Genomic DNA, 19880 nt, shown 5'->3' with positions numbered 1-19880 from the left:
CTCTGGGTTGTCTATCCTCTGTAAACTGGAGGTGATTGTCACCTACCACATGGAGCGGTGGAGGAGGTAGGGAATGGGTCAAATCAGTAGCTATACACTGTAGAGTGGGGTGCATGTCCCCAGTGCAACCACCGAGTCAGACTTTTGTCTCTTTTTAAAAATTTATTTATTTATTTTGAGACAGGGTCTCATTCTGTCATCCAGGCAGTGGCACAGTCATGGCTCACTACAGCCTCCAACGTCTGGGCTCAAAGGATCCTCCTGCCTTAGCCTCCCAAGTAGCTGGGACTATAGGCACATGCCACTACACCTGGCTAATTTTTGTATTTTTTGTAGAGACGAGGTTTCGCCATGTTGCCCAGGCTGGTCTCGAACCCCTGGGCTCAAGTGATCTGCCCACGTTGGCCTCCCAAAGTGCTGGGATGTCTTCTCTTTTTGAGACTCTCCTGTGGCCTGTCCCGAGGCCGCACTCCAGACCACCTTCTACTGCCTGAGCTCTCCCTGCACCAACCTCCATGGCCTCAAGCAAACTTCCCTCAAGCAGACCTAGTCCTGGCAAAGAGATTCTGCAATACCAGCTTCACCCTCATCGCTAGGAAAACAGCTGCTGGTAAACAGCTGCTTCTTTCATGAAAACAGCACTAGAGGGCTGGGCGTGGGGCTCATGCTTGTAATCCCAGCACTTTGGAAGGCTGAGGCGGTAAGATTGCCTGAGCTCATGAATTCAAGGTTTCAGTGAGCTATGACCACTCCACTGCACTCCAGGCTGGGTGACAGAGTGAGACCCTGTCTTTTAAAAAAAAAAAAAAAGAAAGAAAGAAAAAAAAGAGACTGGGGGTGGGGTGGTGGACTGGGGGTGGTGGCTCACACCTATAATCCCAGCACTTTGGGAGGTCGAGGTGGGTGGATCATTTGAAGTCAGGAGTTCGAGAGCAGCCTGGCCAACATGGTGAAACCCCGTCTTTACTAAAAATACAAAAATTAGCCAGGTGTGGTGGCGCGGTACCTGTAGTCCCAGCTACTCAGGAGGCTGAGGCAGGAGGATGGCTTAAGCCCAGGAGGCAAAGGTGACAGTGACCCGAGAGGGCACCACTGCACTCCAGCCTGGGCAATAGACAGAGACTCCATCTCAAAAAAATAAAATAAAAATAAGAAAGAAAGAAAATACCACTGGAGAGCTACCTCCACAAAGTTCACACCTTCCCTTCTGAAGGCCACAGAATCTGGAACAATCTGAGAGCCTCCCCTCCCCCATACCCTGCACCAGGAGCTGCAGGTAAACCTCGGGAACCCAGGGCCTCTGGAGGTGGGAAGACAGACAGCTGGGTGGGAAGTGAAGGCTGTGCACAAACGCCTTCCTGAGCTGCAGCCCCCCTCAGCCTCCTGCACTTCCTGCAGGGCCGGCACTTGGCACTTCCTCTAAAATTGGCTGGCTTATCACTTTTGTGTCTTCTTTGGCCTCGTCCAAGACAATAATACAGTCAAGACGTCACAATGTCAATGTCCTAGTTACAGATTTTTTTTCCCTAAGACAAATACTTAGATTTTAAATGTGTCCTTCCATCTACAGGCTAGAACCCCCTGCGATTCCCCGGGCAGCCCGGTCCTCACTCCGAGAAACACTGTTGTTGAGTCCACCCCTCACAGCCTCCACCTGCACGTGGGTGACGCTAGTGAAGGCCCACGGTCACACAGCTCTTCCAGACACATCCAGCCCACACTGGCTGCCTGTCCAGGCCTTGGAGCCAGGGCCCCTGTCGCAGGCGGCCCAGCCTGGCCCCCACCTCCAGGCCCTCGGCTTCCTCCTCCTGGCCCTCCCTTCTTCCCTTCAGCAATGGCTGGCCAGGAAGGAAGCCCCCAGCCCCAGACGTCCCTGCCCTTGATCCTGCTGTGATGACACAAAGAAGAGGCAACTGCCTCACCCTCTGTGCACACATGTTTAGATGAATGCATAGAAAGTTCCAGAAAGACCCACTCCAGATGGCCCACGAGGTCCCTGGGGGATGGAGGACACGCGCTGCAGGGAAAGGGAAAGCAGTCTGCTTCTCGGAGGCATCTTGGTTCGCCGACCCTCAGGCATGCACCCCTTTCAGAGGTTTTGTTTGTTCGTTGTTTTATAATTTCATAAAATTAGTTGAATTGCCCTTCCCTTGCCAATGTTTCCTTTCATTGAGAAAAGTCATGTGTGCCTGTAAATGTAAAATTACACCCTCGAGAAGGAGTGTGGACATTTGAGAGTCTGTGGTTCCTAGAATTCCAGATGGAACGGGCCAGATGCACAACATCGAGATCACAATCGCACTTTCTTGTCAGGCTGGGAAAAGCCAGTGACAAGTCGCCTCTGGTCCCCTGTTGAGGGGTCGCCTCTCCCAGCCGTCTGCCCAGTAGGCTCCCGGAGCCTCCTCCTTCTCCAGCCCAGACCCTGCCCAGTGCACTCCCAGGCCAGGCTGCCGGGTGAGCTGCTTCCCACCCACCGTCCAGCCCCGTCTCCGGGGGCTCAAGCCGCTAGGACTGGTGACACTCCATCCCCACACCCCGCTTTTACCTGGCTCTCCTCCTGGGCCCCAGCAGCTGGCCAGGGTCTGCAGGGAGGTGGCCCGGCCCTCGCCTGCCCTTCCTCAGACGCGTCCAGGCTCACCCATCCGAAGGCTCCTTCCACGCTACCTAATGAGAGTGAGTCACATCTGGGACCCACCACTTCCTGCTCTGGCGGCGGCGGCAGCAAGGCTAAGGCACAGCCCGCAGCCCAGCTTCTCAGGGTATGCAGGGCCCCCTCCCCCAGCCACAGTGCTGCTCTCTGCAGCCTGGGAGCTGCCAGGACTGGGAGCTATCGGGCTCCAATGACTTCACGGAAATTTGAAGCTTGAAGCTGGAACAATTTTGAAAAAAAAAAAAATATAATAATAAAACAAGCACCAAAAACCTCCATTAGAAGCCTCAAGACAACTGTTCGAAGTGGGGAGCAAATGCATCCTTAATGAACAATTAGCAATTAGCCGCCTGACCTGAGCCTCCTGCGGGCTCTGACGCTCACAGACAGGCCTCCGCGCCTTCCCAGGACTCAATTTCCCTGTCTATGTAGTAAGGTGGCCCCGTCCACCTCTGAGAGGAGCCCAGGAGATGGCCTGAGAGGTCAAAGATCTTCCAGTCCAGCCCACTGCCTCTCCATCTCACCTGCGCTCCCACGCTGAGAGCAGGGCAGGGGTGGGCCCATCCTTGGGGCTCCTATTCCAAAATCAGAGTCCCTGGAGAACCCCAGCATCCCTTGGCACCATGAGGCCAGGAACCAAACCCCAGCACCCCTTCTGCTGTGCCAGGCCTCAGTTTCCCCACTGGGATCATGGGGCGCTCAGTGGTGAGGGAGCAAATCAGGAGAGGCTGGGAGGAGGGAGTGGAAACTCCCAAATCAGAGGGGGAGGCGTCCAGCCAGCTGGCCACAGCAGCACCTGGTCCTCAGGGAGCCCTTCTGAGCATGTGATTGGCATCCTGGGATTACGAGCTCTTCAAAGCAAGGGTGTACCTCCTCCACCTCCTACATCCAGGGTCAGACACACCTCCTTCCAGCCCCTGTACTTTCCTCCATCACAGCACCTCTGTGCTGTGACCATTGGTTGCTGATCTGTCTTTCCTAGGTTATATCCTTGGGGAGGGCAGAGTTGGGAGGACAGCTGTAATGTCAACAGCTGTGTCCCCAGCATCCAGCCCCAGCTGGTCACAGAGTAGACATCCCACGCATACCGATCAGGTGGAACTGAACATGATAAGTGCTGTCTCTGTGCCAGGCCCCTGCAGGGGACTAGCAGGTGACCTAAGGTCTGCCATCTGGTGGAGACAGGCATAGGACTCACACAGGGCTCCAGGCTGCTCCAGAGGCCACAGGAGGGAGTGGGAGACCTCAGGGGAGCCTCCCCATCAGTGTCGCCCTCCTATCAGCAAATGTCTCCCCAGCTTGGGTGTCCCAGAGCAGAGAAGGAATAGACATCATCATCATCAACAGAGGGGAAAGACAAGTTGCTGACTAGGAAAATCACATCCTATATAACTGACAAAAGACTCCTCCCAAGCGTATATAAAGATCTCCCAGGCCGGGCACGGTGGCTCACACCTGTAATCCCAGCACTTTGGGAGGCTGAGGTGGGCGGATCACCTGATGTCAGGAGTTCAAAACCAGCCTGGCCAACATGGCAAAATCCCGTTTCTAATAAAAGCACAAAAATTAGCCAGGCGTGGTGGCATATGCCTGTAATAATCTCAGCTACTTGGGAGGTTAAGGCAGGAGAATTGCTTGAACCTGGGAGGCAGAGGCTGCAGTGAGCCGAGATCACGCCACTGCACTCCAGCCTGGGCAACAGAGTGAGACTCTGTCTCAGAAAAAAAAAAAAAAACCTCCCACAAACCAATATGAAAAAGACAAATGGCCTGATTAAAAGATGAACAGGAGACTTACACAGGTACTTTGACAAAGAGGATGCCAAAATGACCAATAAGCACATGAAAAAGGCACTCAACACCATTAGTCACCAGCAAATTAAAACCATATAGAGATTCCACCGTATCACTAGAATGGCTAAAATTAAAATGAAAATACCAAGTGTTGACAAGGAGGAGGAGCAGCTCTTCACTCTCATGTACTGCTGGTGGGAATGTAAAATGGAGCCACGATGATGAAAACTGCCTGGCAGTGTGGACAAAAGCAAACCATATGCTTCCCCAATGACTCAGCAACTCAATCTCAGGTATTTACCCAAAAGAAATGAGTACACATGTCCACAAATGACTTCTATCCAAGTGTTCAGAGAAGCTTTCATCCTAACAGTCAAACTGCAAACCCAAACATCCTGCAATGAGTAAATGGATAAACAAATTTTCATATATTCACACAACAGAAAATTACTCAGCCGTGAAAAGGAACGGATCACTGCTAACACACAGCATGAATGAATATCTGAGACAGCAAGGAGAGTGAAAGACCCGCCCACAAAAGACACATTCAGCACGTTTCCATTTATATGAAACTTCAGAAATGATGAAACTAGTCTACAGTGACAGACAGCAAGACAGCGGTTGCCTCTAGGGAGGCCGCTGATTGGGCACACAGGGACCTTCTGGGGGCTGAGGAGTTATAAATCTCCCTCTGGGTGCTGGTTACATGAGCAAGTGCCTAAGTACACCCATTACCCTGTACATTGAAGGTTTGTGCACTTGCCTGTATGTAAATTACCTGTCCATTTTTAAATGGGTATTGAGTGATACCCGTTTGTGTATGCGGGAGGGCATGGTGCTGGATGCTCAGTAGATTCAGGAAACAGAACAGATCTGACCTGGCCCGTGGGCGAGAGGCTGATGAGACACATGATCAAACCCTGAGGAAAGCTCGGTGTGGAGATGGAGCTGCTGGGGGAGATATCAGGGGGCCAAGGGGAAAGGGCATAGGAGGCAGGGCAAGTCCAGGGGAATGGCAGGCGGGGAGCGACCCACCCTGACCAACATTTCTGCAAGATGATCTTGGCTTGAGAAAAGGGGTGGCTTGGAGAGGGCACATGTGGATGTCTGGACACAGGAGGGGGGTTCCCCACTGCCTGCTGGGAGCTGATGGGGCCCTGGGCTTTCCAGCATCAGCCACAGAGCAGGGAGTGTGTGAAGATAAACTGGCCATACAGCAGGGGCTGTGTGATAACGAACCCTGCAGTTTGATACTGAAAGGGGCACAGTAAACCCTGCCATTTGATAACCAAGATTCCTGTCCCACTGAGCAACACCTCCTGCCCTCCCAGGCCGCCCTCCCAGCTCTCTCCTTGGAAGATGTGGCGGTGAGTCTCTTCCCTGCTGGAGCCTGAGAACTGCCTCACACTAGCTGCTCCCTGCAGCCCCAGCCACCAGCCACCATTGGACACCCCACCCCTCATGCGGTCTAGGAGGTCCCAGCAGGCAGGATCTCAGCACCTACAGGTCAATGCTCCCTGGGATCCGCACAGGCATCACCCAGGACTTGACACACACAGCCTCATGGCACTCACTGGCAGCGCTGAGGAAGGCTCTGCTATCATCGCTCTGTAGAAGGCACCAAGGCTCAGAGACACCACATTGCTGGCCCAAGCACACACAGCTATGAAAAGGCAGAGCCAGGATTCAAGCTCAGGTCTACCTGACTTCACAACCCATGCTCCCGACCCTCCCTGGGAACAAGGACAAGCTTCCATTGGGGATAGGCTAACCCCATTACAAGGTAATGAGCATGGTGGATGCCCTCACTCAAGATGTCCCAGCCCTGGCACACAGTGCTCCCAAGTCTGCTGAACAAACTCCCTCTTTCCTAAAACTCCTCCAAAGAAGGGCAACCTTGGGCTTTCAAAGCATGAGACAGGGAAGGCTGGTTTCTGCTCGGCAGAGGTGCCAGGGCACACAGCACGGCCCCAATCCTTTCCTGTCCCACTCAGCAACCCCCATCTCTTCCCTGGTCCTGGGGACACAAAACTGACTTGGACATAGTTTCCTTTCATGCAAGTTCCTAGGCTGGGAGGAGGTAAGAGGTGCCCACCAAAGGCATGGCATAAAGCTCTGGGGAGAAGCCGGCAGGGCATGGTGGCTCACGCCTGTAATCTCAGTTCTTTGGGAGGCTAAGGACGGGGGATCACTTGAGGCCAGGAGTTCGAGACCAGCCTGGCCAACATGGTGAAACCCCATCTCTACTAAAAATACAAAAATTAGGCCGGTCGCAGTGGCTCACGCCTGTAATCCCAGCACTTTGGGAGGCCGAGGCGGGCGGATCACAAGGTCAGGAGATCGAGACCACCGTGAAACCCCGTCTCTACTAAAAATACAAAAAATTAGCCAGGCACAGTGGCGGGCGCCTGTAGTCCCAGCTACTCAGGAGGCTGAGGCAGGAGAATGGCGTGAACCCGGGAGGCGGAGCTTGCAGTGAGCCAAGATGACACCACTGCACTCCAGCCTGGCTGACAGAGCGAGACTCCCTCTCAAAAAAAAAAAAAAAAAATTAGCCAGGCTTGGTGGCAGGTGCCTGAATCCCAGCTACTTGGGAGGCTGAGGTGGGAGGATCACTTGAGCCTAGGAAGCAAAGTTTGCAGTAAGCTGAGATCACACCACTGCACTCCAGCCTGGGTAGCAAAGTGAGACCCTGTCTCAAAAAAAAAAAAAAAACCAGATCTGAGGAGAAGTACCCAGCAGGGTCCAGGCATATGTGGCCCAGAGTTTAGGGGAGAAGGACCTCCTCCCCTGGGGAACAATGGGGGCCCAAGATGAGGCCATGAAACAGTCAGTAGGAGGGACTCAAACTGCAGCCAAAACAAGGCAGACAGTCAAGCTGTCAGTCAGCCAAGGGACAAATAATGCTGAGTGCTGAGCAAACAGCTTGGCCCTGCCGCACAAACCCAGATGTTGAGCCCTTACCGGGGGGAGGAAACCCTCAGCACCCAGTGGGCTTGGAACTCTGGGCACATCTCTGTAGGGGCCAGGGGGTATGAGAAGAAAAACCACCATCCATGCCACAGTCACCTCTTCCTTCCCCTAAGGTCAGGGGTTCACGGCACCCAGAGGAGCCCTGGGAGGGTCTGAGCAATTGGGCTGGCCACTCATCCCCAACCCCCGGCCTCGTCCTGGCGGGATGAAGAGGAGCCTTCAGGAAGGTCCTGTTACTATTCCTCTCTGAGAGCTCTGGAGTCAGGGGCTCTGGCGGAACTAGGGGACCCTGGTGGCTCAGGGAGCCCCCCTGTAAAGTCAGGAGATGTGGCCCACTCTGCTGGGAGCCCGTGAGGGGCTGTGAGAAATGCAGACAAGGCACATGGTGGGTGCTCGGTGCAAGCTGGCAGAGAGGAGGACAGCCAGGCATTCTCCCCGCTCTAAACCCTAGATCCCTAGGCTCTGCGACGTGCCTGCCTTCAAACACCTTCCATGGCTTGCCTGTGCCTCCAGAAGCAAGTCCTGCCTCCTCCTCCTGCCTCTCGAGGACCCCCACCTGGCCCAACTCACTTTTCCATCCTTATCTCCCTCCACTTGCTACCCAGCTGCCTGACTCTTCCATGCATTTGCTCAGGCCTTAGTGCCCCTGGAATGCTCAAAATGCTAACCATCCTGCCAGGTACAGGTGCCACCTCTACCAGGAAGCCTTCCCCAGTGCCCCACCATCACCTCCTCTAGGCCACAATGCCACAGACCTTCCCTCAGGCCTCTCCAGAGAGGATGTCAGGTCCACTTTTGGTAACAGCTCCCTGTTCCTAAGGGGAACCAGCCCTGCAGGGGTGGATTCACGACCCGTGTATATTGAGGAATGGGTGTGAGACTCAGGTAGTCCTGTGAAATTCACTTTCGGGACTTTGTTAGGACTGTGGGAAAGTGTTCTCATTCAGTTGGCAGTAGGTGTGGGCTACGAGCCACTGGGGCCATCTTTGCTACAGTGGCAGTCAGCCTCCAGTGATGCTTGTCCCCTGGAACTCATGTCCGTGAATGGTCCCCTCCCACACCACCTGTGTGACCAATAAAATATTGTGGAAACCACAATGCGCGGCTTCTGAGATTGTGAAAGATATCACAGCTTCCACTCAGCTTTCCTTTGGATCACTCCCTCTGGGGGAAGCCAGACACCATGGTGCGAGGACACTCAAGCAGCACCGAGGAGGGATCTGTGTTCGAGGAACCGAGGCCTCCCGCCAGCAGCCAGCACCAACCCACCCTTCATGTGACGAAGCCGCCTCAGAGGCAGACCCTCCAGCCCCAGTCAAGCATTCAGATGACTGCAGCTTGACAGGCAGCTTGATTGCAACCTCATCAGAGAACCCCAGCCAGAAGCACCCCGCTCAGCCTGAACTCCTGACCTACAGAAATTGTGAGGTAATTGGAGTAATTCGTTACACAGCAATAGATTACAAATACAACCTCTCTGTGGGAGAACTGGCCTGAAAAGGAAGCCAAGACAGAGAAATGGAGAGAGAAGCAGAGTCTTCATGATACCATTTGAGTCCCTGGATCCAGCCATGTCTGAATCCCCACAAAGTCTCAAGTCCTCTCTTTCTCCCTTTCCCTTTGGTTACAGTGGGTTTCTGGCACTTGCAGCTCAAAGAACCTGAACTTATTCATGCAGCACCCTCCCTGCTCCGGAGTGACTGAGGGCCCTGTCTTCTCCTCCACCAGACCCATCTGGCTGAGGGCAAGGACCACCTCTCCCCAGCACCACGGGCCCTCACGACATTTCTGCCAGATGGACCTGTACCAGATACTCCCAACAAGAACACAGCGCAGAAACATGGCACCCACTCAGTGCAGCCAGCAGTGTGAGCGCCCCCTCACCCCACGTGGGAGGACAGAGCAGGGCTGACTCCATGCGGTTTCATGCCCCCCAGCTCTTCCACACTTGGGACTGAGGTGAACTCCCCAGGGAGAGGGACTCAGAGGCAGCACAGCTTGATAGAGCCACTCTCCTTCCTCCCAGACGCATCTTTCATGCTGGGAGGAGGGGAACATTCCAGTGCATCCACCCACCTCCTCCAGGCCTCTGCCCACATCTCTTCCCAGCTGTGGGCTCAGGGATGTGCAGGGATCTGTTCCTTTCTCATGCTAGGAACACAAGAAAATGCCCAGGTCTATCAGGGCCTTCTGAGCCCTAATCAGTGGTGGTCCTAAGGGGTGGCCTGAGGTAAGCCCCAAAGCCACTCCAAATGAACACATATTCTAAGTAAACAGCATCTTTCCCATTAAACCCAGCACCCCGCAGCTACTGCCCCTCCTAAATCGCTGCTGCTTGGCCCAGTTCCAATGCCAGAACAAGGAGAGATGAACAGCCCGACCTCACGTAAGCAACACAGCCCATTCAAGGGCAGGGAGCTGGCTCCCATGACCCCCAGAGCCCCGATCTCTGCCAGGTCTGGGAGACGGGGCTTTGGAGAAGGAAAGGGGCAGTTGGGGTCATGGTGTGTTGAGTAACAGCAGAGAATCCTAAAAGAACAGATGTGAAAGCAACTGCCCTGCCAACCAAAAGCCCTTATTTCCTTTGAAAAACTTGGCAGCTGGGCCGCGCCAGAGGCCGCCTGTCCTTCCCTGCACCCGGCCCAGTGTGACCCACGGACAGGCAGGGAGGAAGGCCACGTCCCTCCCACCAGATCCTCAAAGGGGGCTTCAGACAAACCACAAATTGAAAATAGCAGCCCCCAGAACCGCATGTGAAGTGTGACCCCTTTCTTTTTTAACGATTTCACTGGGATGCCTGTATTTTTTTGCATACAAGAAAATCGAGAAGAAAATGTCCCAAATCTTAGGAGTTATCACTAGGTGATAGAATCTGGCACAGTTTTACTTTAATATTTATCTTTTTGTTCAGATCTGCTTTTCAGTTTTTCTCTAATGAAAATATACTACCCACATAATTAACAGAGGAGGAAAACCAGCTACGATCAAGAAAAAGCAAGAATAAGGAAAAGCAATGCCCTGAGACGGGTAGTTTTCCACCCAACACCAAACTAGGCACCACTTGTAACAGGGTGAAAATGGAAGGTTTTTACCATAATTAAAAATACTACCTTAAGGGCTGGGCGTGGTGGCTCATGCTTCTAATTCCAGCACTTTGGGAGACCAAGACAGGAAGATCAGGAGGATCGCTTGAGCCCAGCAGTTCAAGACCAGCCAATCAAACAGAGTGAAACCTCATCTCTACAAAAAATATCTGCCTGAGCGGGTGGTGGGCGCCTGTGGTCCCAGCTACTTGGGAAGCTGAGGTGGGAGGATTGCTTGAGCCTGGAGGTCAAGGCTGCAGTGAGCTATGATTGAGCCACTGCACTCTAGCCTGGGCGACAGAGAGGGACCATGTCTCAAAACAACAACAACAACAACAACAAAAAACACTACCTTAAAGTCATTGAATATCAATGACTGCCAGTATTACAAAAGGAAATTCACCAGACCACATGTGCCTCCCAGAAATTTCCAATAGCATCTCCAATGTGCTGTTGTGTGAAAAAAATCAAAACTGAACTAGATCAAGCCTCTGGATACAACTATGAGTTTACGGGACTCAGGGGACAAGAAGCATGCTACACATTATAGGAAGCTCTCCTACAGGTAAAGGGACCCAGCTTCAACAAAAACATTGCATGGAAGAAGAGAGAATGAATGAGTACCAGTCCTACAGATGAAAGACTGAAGAAACGTATCACAGTTTTGTCATGCGGACCTCATTCGGATCCTGATTATTGTTATTTTTTAAAGAGACAGGATCTCTTTCTGTCACCCAGGCTGGAGTGCAGTGGCTCAGTCATAGCTCACCGCAGCCTCCAACTCCTGACCTCAAGTAATCCTCCCACCTCAGCCTCTCAAGTAGCTTGGAGGTTACATTACAAAGTGCGTGCCACCATGCCTGGCTCTGGATCCCGATTTTAAAAAGCTAATATTAATATATAGGCCTGGCACGGTGGCTCACGTCCCTAATCCCAGCACATTGGGAGGCCGAGGCAAGCATATCACTTGAGTCCAGAAGTTCGAGACCAGTCTGGGCAATGTGGTGAAATCCTGTCTCTACAAAAAATACAAAAAAATTAGCCTGGTATGGTGGTGCATGCCTGTGGTCCCAGCTATTCGGAAGGCTGAGGTGGGAGGATCACCTGAGCCTGGGAGGTGGAGGTTGCAGTGGACCGAGACTCATCACTGCACTCTAACCTGGGCAACAGACACCCTGTCTCAAAAAAAAAAAAAAAAAAGATAAATCTAATATATAAAATATAAATATATATATATATATTTGACATTTACAAAACTATTGGAAGTTTGAACACCGAATTGATAGTTATGATCTTAAAGAATTATTGCTAATGTTTAGCAATATGTGTGGTAAAATATAATTGTTTTTTAAATTTTATTGTCAATTGATCAGCTATAATTGTATATATTTATGGGATACAAAGTGACATTACATATATACAATGTAGAATGATGAAATGAAGTTAATTAACATATCACCTCAAGTATTTAGCACTGTTTGTGGTGAGGATATTTGAAACGACCCTCTTAGTAATTTTGAAATATACATTAACTGTAGTCACCATGCTGTGCAATAGGTCTCAAGAAACTTATTCCTCCTAACTGAAACTTTGTATCCTTTGACTGCCTCTCCCTATCTACATCCCTCGCCCCACCCCATCCCTGCCCCCGCTACCTACACACAGCCTCTGGTAACCACCCTTCCACTTGCTGCTTCTGAGTTCAATTGGATTTTTTTGTTGGTGGTGGTGTTTTGGATTTGGTTTGTTTTGTAGAGGTGGGGTGCTATGTTGCCCATGCTTGTTTTGAACAACTGGCCTCAAGCAGTTTTCTCACCTCAGCCTCCCAAAGCACTGAGATGACAAGCGTGAGCCACTGCACACAGCCTAGATTTCCTAGATTCCACGCATAAGTGAGATCGTGCAGTATTTGTCCTTCTGTGCCTGGCTTATTTACTTAGCGTAATGTCCGTTAGGTTCACCCATGTTGTTCCTTCTTTTTTAAGGCTAAATAATATCTCATTGTGTATGTATGTCTTCATCCATTAAGGGACACTTGTTTCTAGATCTTGGCTATTATGAATAATGCTGCAATAATTATGGGAGTGCAGATATCTCTTTGACACGCTACTTTCAAATCCTTTGGATATGTACCCACGAGTGGAAGGAAGGAAGGGCCCTACTGTTTTCCATAATGGCTGTGCTAATTTGTATTCCCACCAACAGTGCTCAAAGGTTTCCTTTTCTCCACATTTTCTCCAACACCTGTCTCTCATTCTCTTTTTTTTTTTTGCTTTTTTTGTTTGTTTGTTTGTTTGTTTTTGTTTTTTTGAGAGAGGGTCTTGCCCAGCTGGAGTGCAGTGGTGTGATCATAGCTCACTGAAGCCTCTGAATTCTGGGCTCAAGTGATCCTCCCACCTCAACCTCCTGACTAGCTAGAACTAACAGGTGCACACTGCCACACCTGGCTTGTTTTTTTTTTTTTTTTTTTATTTTTTGTACAGATGGGTTCTCCCTGTGTTGCCCAGGCTGGTCTCAAACTCCCAGGCTCAAGCAATCCTCCTGCCTTAGCCTCCCAAAGTGCTGGACTTACAGGCGTGAGCCACCACACCTGGCTTCTCTTATCTTTTTAATAATAGCCATTCTAACAGGTGTGAGGTGATACCTCACCATGGTTTTGATATGCATTTCCCTAATGATTAGTAATGTTGAACATTTTTTCGTATACCTGTTGGTAATTTGTATGGGTTCTTTTGAAAAATGTCTATTCAGATCCTTTGCCCATTTTTTAATTGGGTTTGTTGTTGTTGTTGCTGTTATTGAGTTCCTTATCTATTTTGGATATTAACTTCTCATCAGATGTTTGGCTTGCAAATATTTTCTCCCAGTCTACAGGTTGTCTCTTCTGTTAAACTGTTTTCTTTGCCGTGCAGAAGCTTTTAAGTTTGACATCATCCTATTTGTCTATTGTTGCTTTTGTTGCATGAGATTTTGGGGTCAATAATAATAATTGCCCAGAACAGTATCACATAGCTTTTTCACTATATTTTCTTCTAGTAGTTCTATAGTTTCAGGTCTTATGTTTAAGTCTTCAGTCCATTCTGAGTTGGTTTTTGCATGTAAGGATCTAATTTCATCCTCCTGCATGTGAATACCCAGTCTTCCCAATACCGTTTATTGAAGAGGCTATCCTTTTCCCATGGTGTGTCCTTGGCACGTTTGTCAAAAAAATCAGTGGAGTGGACAGGCATGGTGGCTCATGCCTGTAATCCCAGCACTTTGGGAGGCTGAGGTAGGCAGAGCCCTTGAGTTGAGCAGTTCAAGACTAGCCTGGGCAGCATGTTGAAACCCTATCTCTACAAAAAATACAAAAATTAGCCAAAGGTGGCATGTACCTGTGGTTCCAGTGACTCAGGAGGCTGAAGCAGGGGCGTGGCTTGAGCATGGGAAGCGGAGTTTGCAGCGAGCCAAGATCGCACCACTGTACTCCAGGCTGGGTGACAGAGTAAGACACTATCTGAACAACAAACAAACAAAAAAATTATTGGGCTGTAAATGTATTCATGGGTTCATTTCTGAGCTCTCTACCCTGTTCCATTGGTTGATATGTCTCTCTTTTTTTTTTTTTTTTTTTTCCCAGAAACAGGGTCTTATGGGCCAGGCATGGTAGCTCATGTCTGTAATCCCAGCACTTTGGATGGCCTTATCTGTATAAAAAATAATTATATATATATTACATATATATTAAAAATATATATTTTTTTTAATTGGCTCATTCTGTCACCTAGGCTGGTGTACACTGGCACAGTCATAGCTCACTGCAGCCTCAAGCTCCCAGGCTCATGCAATCCTCCCACCTTAGCCTCCCAAGTAGCTGGGACTACAGGCTCCTGCCACCACACTTGGCAAATTTTTAATTTTTTTTTTTTTTTGGTAGAGACAAGGTCTTGCTATGTTGCCCAGGCTAGCTGCAAACGTCTGACCTCAAGCAATCCTCCCACCTCAGCCTCCCAAAATGCTAGGATTACAGGCATAAGCCACCATGCCTAGCCCAATATGTCTATTTTTATGCCAGCACAATGCTGTTTTAATTACTGTAGCTCTGTAATATATTTTGAAATTAGGTAGTGTGATGCCTTCAGCTTTGATTTTCTTGCTCAAGATCACTTTAGCTATTTGGGGTCTTTTGTGGTTTCACCTGAATTTTAGAATTGTTTTTTCTTTTGTTTTGGCAGGAGGTGGGGGCGGGGGACAGGGAGACATAGCTTTTGGTGTAAACCAAAGGTGTGTTCCCTGTTTTTTCTTTTTCTGTGAGAAGTCACTGGAATGTTGACAGAGGCTGCATTCAATAGCTTCAGGTAGTATGGACATTTGCACGATATTAATTCTTCCAATCCATGAACATGGATAACATCCCATCTATTTGTATCGTGTTCCATTTCTTGGTTCATTGTTTTATAGATTTCAGCATACAGCTCTTTCACCTTGTTGGCTGAATTTATTCCTAAGTATTTTTTCGTGTGGCTATTGTGAATGGGATTATCTTCTTGATTTCTTTTTCAGATAGTTAGCTAACATACAGAAAGAAATATGACTGATTTTTGTGTGTTGACTTTACAACTTCACTGTGTTAGTTTATTAATTTTAACAGTTCTTTGGTCATTGTGTGTTTTTTAAGCATCTTATCTTTTAGTAACATAGACTACCATTCTCACAGATGAAGTGACAGGGTGGCTGGAGGCGGTTGTGTGTGGGAGGAGAGGCAGCTCCCAGAGGCCACGGGCTGGAGCCTGCGGAAGCAGAGGCAGCAGTGCGTGGGGTGGTGTGCTGGTGCGCTGCCCTGTCTGCTGCTGTGTCTGTTGGCTTGTTCATAATGAAATGTCAAAACCTTGTCACTGAAAGCACCGTGGGATCTGCCATCTCCTCCGTGTCTCACACGGCGAAGGGGTCATTTTTAGCCCCTTCCTACAGATGAGGATCGTGTGGTGTTGAGAGGGAAGGTAACTCTCCTGAGGTCTCAGGGTCAGAAACACAGACCCAGCCTCAGCCCTGCTCCTGACTGGAGAGAGACAGACAGAGACAGAGAGAGAGAGAGAGAGAGAGACAGACAGACACACACACAGAGAAAGGCAGTTAGAGACAGACAAGGACAAAGACAGAGACACATGCAAGCTCTTCCTGAGGTCCCCTCCTGCTGGAAGCAAAGGAGGCTCCAGGCTCTGGCCCCCTAGGCCCCACCAGCATGTAGCAGCAGACGCCACCGCCGCCACCCCCACCTCAACCCACCTCACCACAGGAGCTTAAAGGCTTCCAGTGCCAGCCTGGGCGGCAGCGTCAGAACACACTCCCGGCAAAGCCCTCCCCCAGGAGCCCCTCCCTGTCTCATCCTCTGACCACAAAAGAGTGGGCAGTGGAAAGCGCTCAGTGCCCGAGACCTCCACACTCCCAGGTGCGGTCCCACCACAAACCTGGGTCCAGCCTGAGGGCACCACAAAGGTAAGAAATGGACCCATTTTTGGCTGGGTGCGGTGGCTCACACCTATAATTCTAGCATTTTGGGAGGCCAAGGCAGGGGTGGATCACTTGAGGCCAGGAGTTTGAGACCAGCCTGGGCAACATGGTGAAACTATGTCTCTACTAAAAACACAAAAATTAGTCTGGCACGGTGGCACACATCTGTAATTCCCAGCTACTCAGGAGGCTGAGACAGGAGAATCACTTGAACCCAGGAAGCGGAGGCTGCAGTGAGCCGAGATTGTGCCACAGCACTCCAGCCTGGACGACAGAGCAAGACTCTATCTTGGGAAGGAAAAAGGAAAAAAGAAAAGGAAAGAAAAATATATGGACTCGTTTTAATTTACCCTAAAGAAACAGTCCCACTACATGCAAGGACTTAGCTACAGGCTGTTTAGTGCAGCTCTCTAACTGCAAAAATGCTGGAAACAACCGAAATATCTGCAACGGGGACAGAAAATCACCCAGGACACCTCCTGTGTCAAAGGCTGGGCTGCTGATGTCTGTAACACTTCAACCTCCCTGACCCCCAACTCCACACCCAAAGCCTGGGGCAGACAGAACTCCCCTTAGAGGACAATAGGGGAAGTTGTAATGCTCAACTTTTTTTCTTGTAATATGTTGGGAAAAAAAAAGTCTGGAAGAATATACACCAATATGCTAACGGGTTACTTCGAGGTCAGATTCTATTAATATGTTTTTTCCCCACCTTATTACTTATATTTTCTGATTTTTCATTACCTAAATGTGAATTGTTTCTGTACTTTAAAAAATGAAAACTATTTAAAAATAAGAAATGAGGCCGGGCGCGGTGGCTCAAGCCTGTAATCCCAGCACTTTGGGAGGCCGAGACGGGTGGATCACGAGGTCAGGAGATTGAGACCATCCTGGCTAACACAGTGAAACCCCGTCTCTACTAAAAAAATACAAAAAAAATATCCGGGCGAGGTGGTGGGCGCCTGTAGTCCCAGCTACTCGGGAGGCTGAGGCAGGAGAATGGCGTGAACCCGGGAGGCGGAGCTTGCAGTGAGCTGAGATCCGGCCACTGCACTCCAGCCTGGGCGACAGAGCGAGACTCCGTCTCAAAAAAAAAAAATAAAAAATAAAAAAAAATAAAAATAAATGAGCTTTTTCTTCCTCCTGGGAATGCAGCCCAGAGCCCAGGAGGCAGAAACTCTGGCTTCTAGTCCTAGCATTGCTATTGCTTGATCAGGGGACCTCTGAGGGTCACATCACCTCTCTGAGCCTCAGTTTCCCCATCTGTTGAACACCAAACTCACCAAGGTGAGCTCCTGCCATCTTCACTGAGCCTGTCCCCTCCACTGTGAGATGAGGACCTTAAGGCACAGCTATGAAGGCACATAAACAATGCCTACCCAGGCACATAAACAATGCCTGCCCAGTGGCTGCCTCCACCCCACACCCTGGGGCATGCCCATTGCCAGCCTTTATTCAACCCATTCCTGCTAGCCCCGAAGCCAGGCTGGCGGGGGATCAGTGGCATTAGAAGTCACGCAGTGGAATGAAACCATCCTGTCAGCCATGTGTGCAGAGCTCAGCCCTGCTCAACACTGACATGTCCTGTTCCTGCCGCTTCCACCCACCCTCCAGGAAGGTGGTCTAGCCCCATCTCACAGAGGAAGAACCGAGGCTTGGCGCAGGGAAAGGACTGCCTGCCTACATACACCCAACGAGGACAAAAACAGCAGCTCGGGGGCTCCTCCTGCACCCTCCTCAAGGCGTGGTCAGCGAGCCACCCTGCACCCCTTCTTCAGGGCCAGGCACACGGTTGAGGCTGCAAGAGGGATGGACAGAGGCCTGGGACTGTGACAGGAGAGCAGGCTGGAGCCCCAAAGCTTCAGCTCCTCTTCCTCCTCGCCTGAAGCCCCCGGCCATTGCCCACAAACACCAGGTGCTCAAATACTGGCTGAGTCAAGGCAGTGCAATGCTGTACCCTCTGCGTGGGGGAGCAGGTCGGGGAAGGGGAGAACCCAAGCTTTGTGGCCCAGCACCCTGCAATCACTTCCCAGGACAGTGAACTCGGAGCCCCCAGAGGCCAGGCGGGGGCAATGACAGGCAAGGCTGGCCGGCTACGTGGGGACTGGGGCACACTGGAGGCCTGAGCCCTGGGTGAGGCGCCACCCTGCTGAGCTTCCACCAGTAGCTGCCACGCAGCAACATGGCCAGGGGTACAGGCCTAAGTTGGCAAAAGAAACTAGAAATCTGGGCTTTATGTAAAAATCTTGTGGTTTTCAAATGTTGATGATTAATTCAAAATAAACTTTAAGCACTTCTGCAGTCCTCCTCTCACGGCGCTGGACTCTGCAGTGTGGTCCTGAGCAAGCCACTTCACCTCTCTGGGCTTCAACTGTGTCATCTGTAAAGTGGAGAAACAAGGCCTGACCCCCAGGATCATGGCAACAGGAGATGGTACATACGTTGCCCATACTAAAGATAACAAAAAGCGACAGCAACAATAACAGCTAATGCTCACTGAGTGCCAGAGGCTGTTCTAAGTATCGTGAAGTAATGTCATTTCATCATACCACAATCTCATAAGACAGGCATTTTTTTCTTTTTCTTTTTCTTTTTTTAAATCAGGGTCTCGCTCTATCACCCAAACTAGAGTGCAGTAGAGTTATCACAGCTCATTGCAGCCTCGAATTCCTGGGCTCAAGTGATCCTCCTGCCTCAACCTCTGGAGTACCTGGGACCACAGGCGTGTGCCACCAGGCCTGGCAATTTTTTGTTTCTTTTTTTGAGAAGAAACAGAATCTTGCTATATTGCTCAAGCTAGTCTCAGACTCCTGGCCGAAAGCGTTCCTCCCACCTTGGCCTCCCAAAGTGCTGGGATTACAGGTGTAAGCCACCTCACCAGCAAGACAGGCATTTCTTAAAGCTGTATTTTAAATACTTTCAAAAAACTTTCAGAAAAGTGATAAGTACAAAGAATTCTATACTTTTTAATCCAGATTTGCCTATTTGAACCATTTTGCCGCCTCCTATTAGATATCTATACATTTGTTTCTCTTTAATATTTGCGAGTGGGTTACCTACACTGTACCCCTTTAGCCTTGCAAATTTCCTAAGAACAAGGGCTCAGATAAACAGTTATCTGTTCATTTAATGTTGATATAATACTTTACAGCCCATACCCAATTTTATCAACCGTCTCAATAATGCACTTTATACCTTTTTTCCCACTGTATGCTCACATAGTGCATTTTTAAAATTTAATTTTACTTGTTTTAAAATTGTTTATTTTTAAAAATAGAGACAGAGTTTCACCACATTGTCCAGGCTGGTCTCAAACTCCTGACCTCAAGTGATCCACCTACCTCAATCTCCCAAAGTGCTAGGATTAAAGGTGTGAGCCACTGCACCTGACCACATATTACATTTTAGGTTTTATGTTTTTTTTTTTTTTTTGAGATGGAGTCTTGCTTTGCCCCCCAGACTGGAGTGCAGTATAGTGATCTCGGCTCACTGCAACCTCTGCCTCCCAGGTTCAAGCGATTCTCCTGCCTCAGCCTCCCAAATAGCTGGGACTACAGGTACGAGCTACCGTGCCCGGCTAATTTTTTGTATTTTTAGCAGAGATGGGGTTTCACCATGTTGGCCGGGCTGGTCACGAACTCCTGAGCTCAAGTGATCCACCGCCTCGGCCTCCCAATGTGCTGGAATTACAGGCGTGAGCCACCTCGCCCGGCCAATTCATTTTGTTGTCACCTCTCTTCAGTGTCCTTTAACCTGGAGGTTAAATCCTTGGCCTTTGAGATAAGCACTCTTTTTTTTTTTTTTTTTTTTTTTGAGACGCAGTCTCACTCTGTCGCCCAGGCTGGGGTGCAGTGGCCGGATCTCAGCTCACTGCAAGCTCCGCCTCCCGGG

At 50.0% G+C, this 19880-nt stretch overlaps 1 protein-coding gene across 5 annotated transcripts in view; it reads right to left on the bottom strand.

Moving 5' to 3' along the window:
* Window positions 1-19880, bottom strand: part of LOC105492251 (adenylate cyclase 7) — a 74938-nt gene that overhangs the window by 50824 nt on the left and 4234 nt on the right. For 2 of the 5 annotated variants that reach the window (XR_011616430.1, XM_011759288.3), the window contains exon 1: window positions 2546-2697. The exons of 1 other annotated variant lie outside the window; for it this stretch is intronic. The gene's annotated coding sequence lies outside the window, so the exon portion shown is untranslated. Of the gene's footprint in view, window positions 1-2545; window positions 2700-13873; window positions 13996-19880 lie in introns of those variants that run through there. 2 more of the 5 variants (XM_071084514.1, XM_071084515.1) reach the window with 2 other exon arrangements.

Source organism: Macaca nemestrina, chromosome 18 (assembly GCF_043159975.1).
Source record: "Macaca nemestrina isolate mMacNem1 chromosome 18, mMacNem.hap1, whole genome shotgun sequence".
Lineage (NCBI taxonomy): Eukaryota > Metazoa > Chordata > Mammalia > Primates > Cercopithecidae > Macaca > Macaca nemestrina.
The sequence above is the reverse complement of the archived record's forward strand: the minus strand, read 5'-3'. Positions and strand labels throughout refer to the sequence as shown.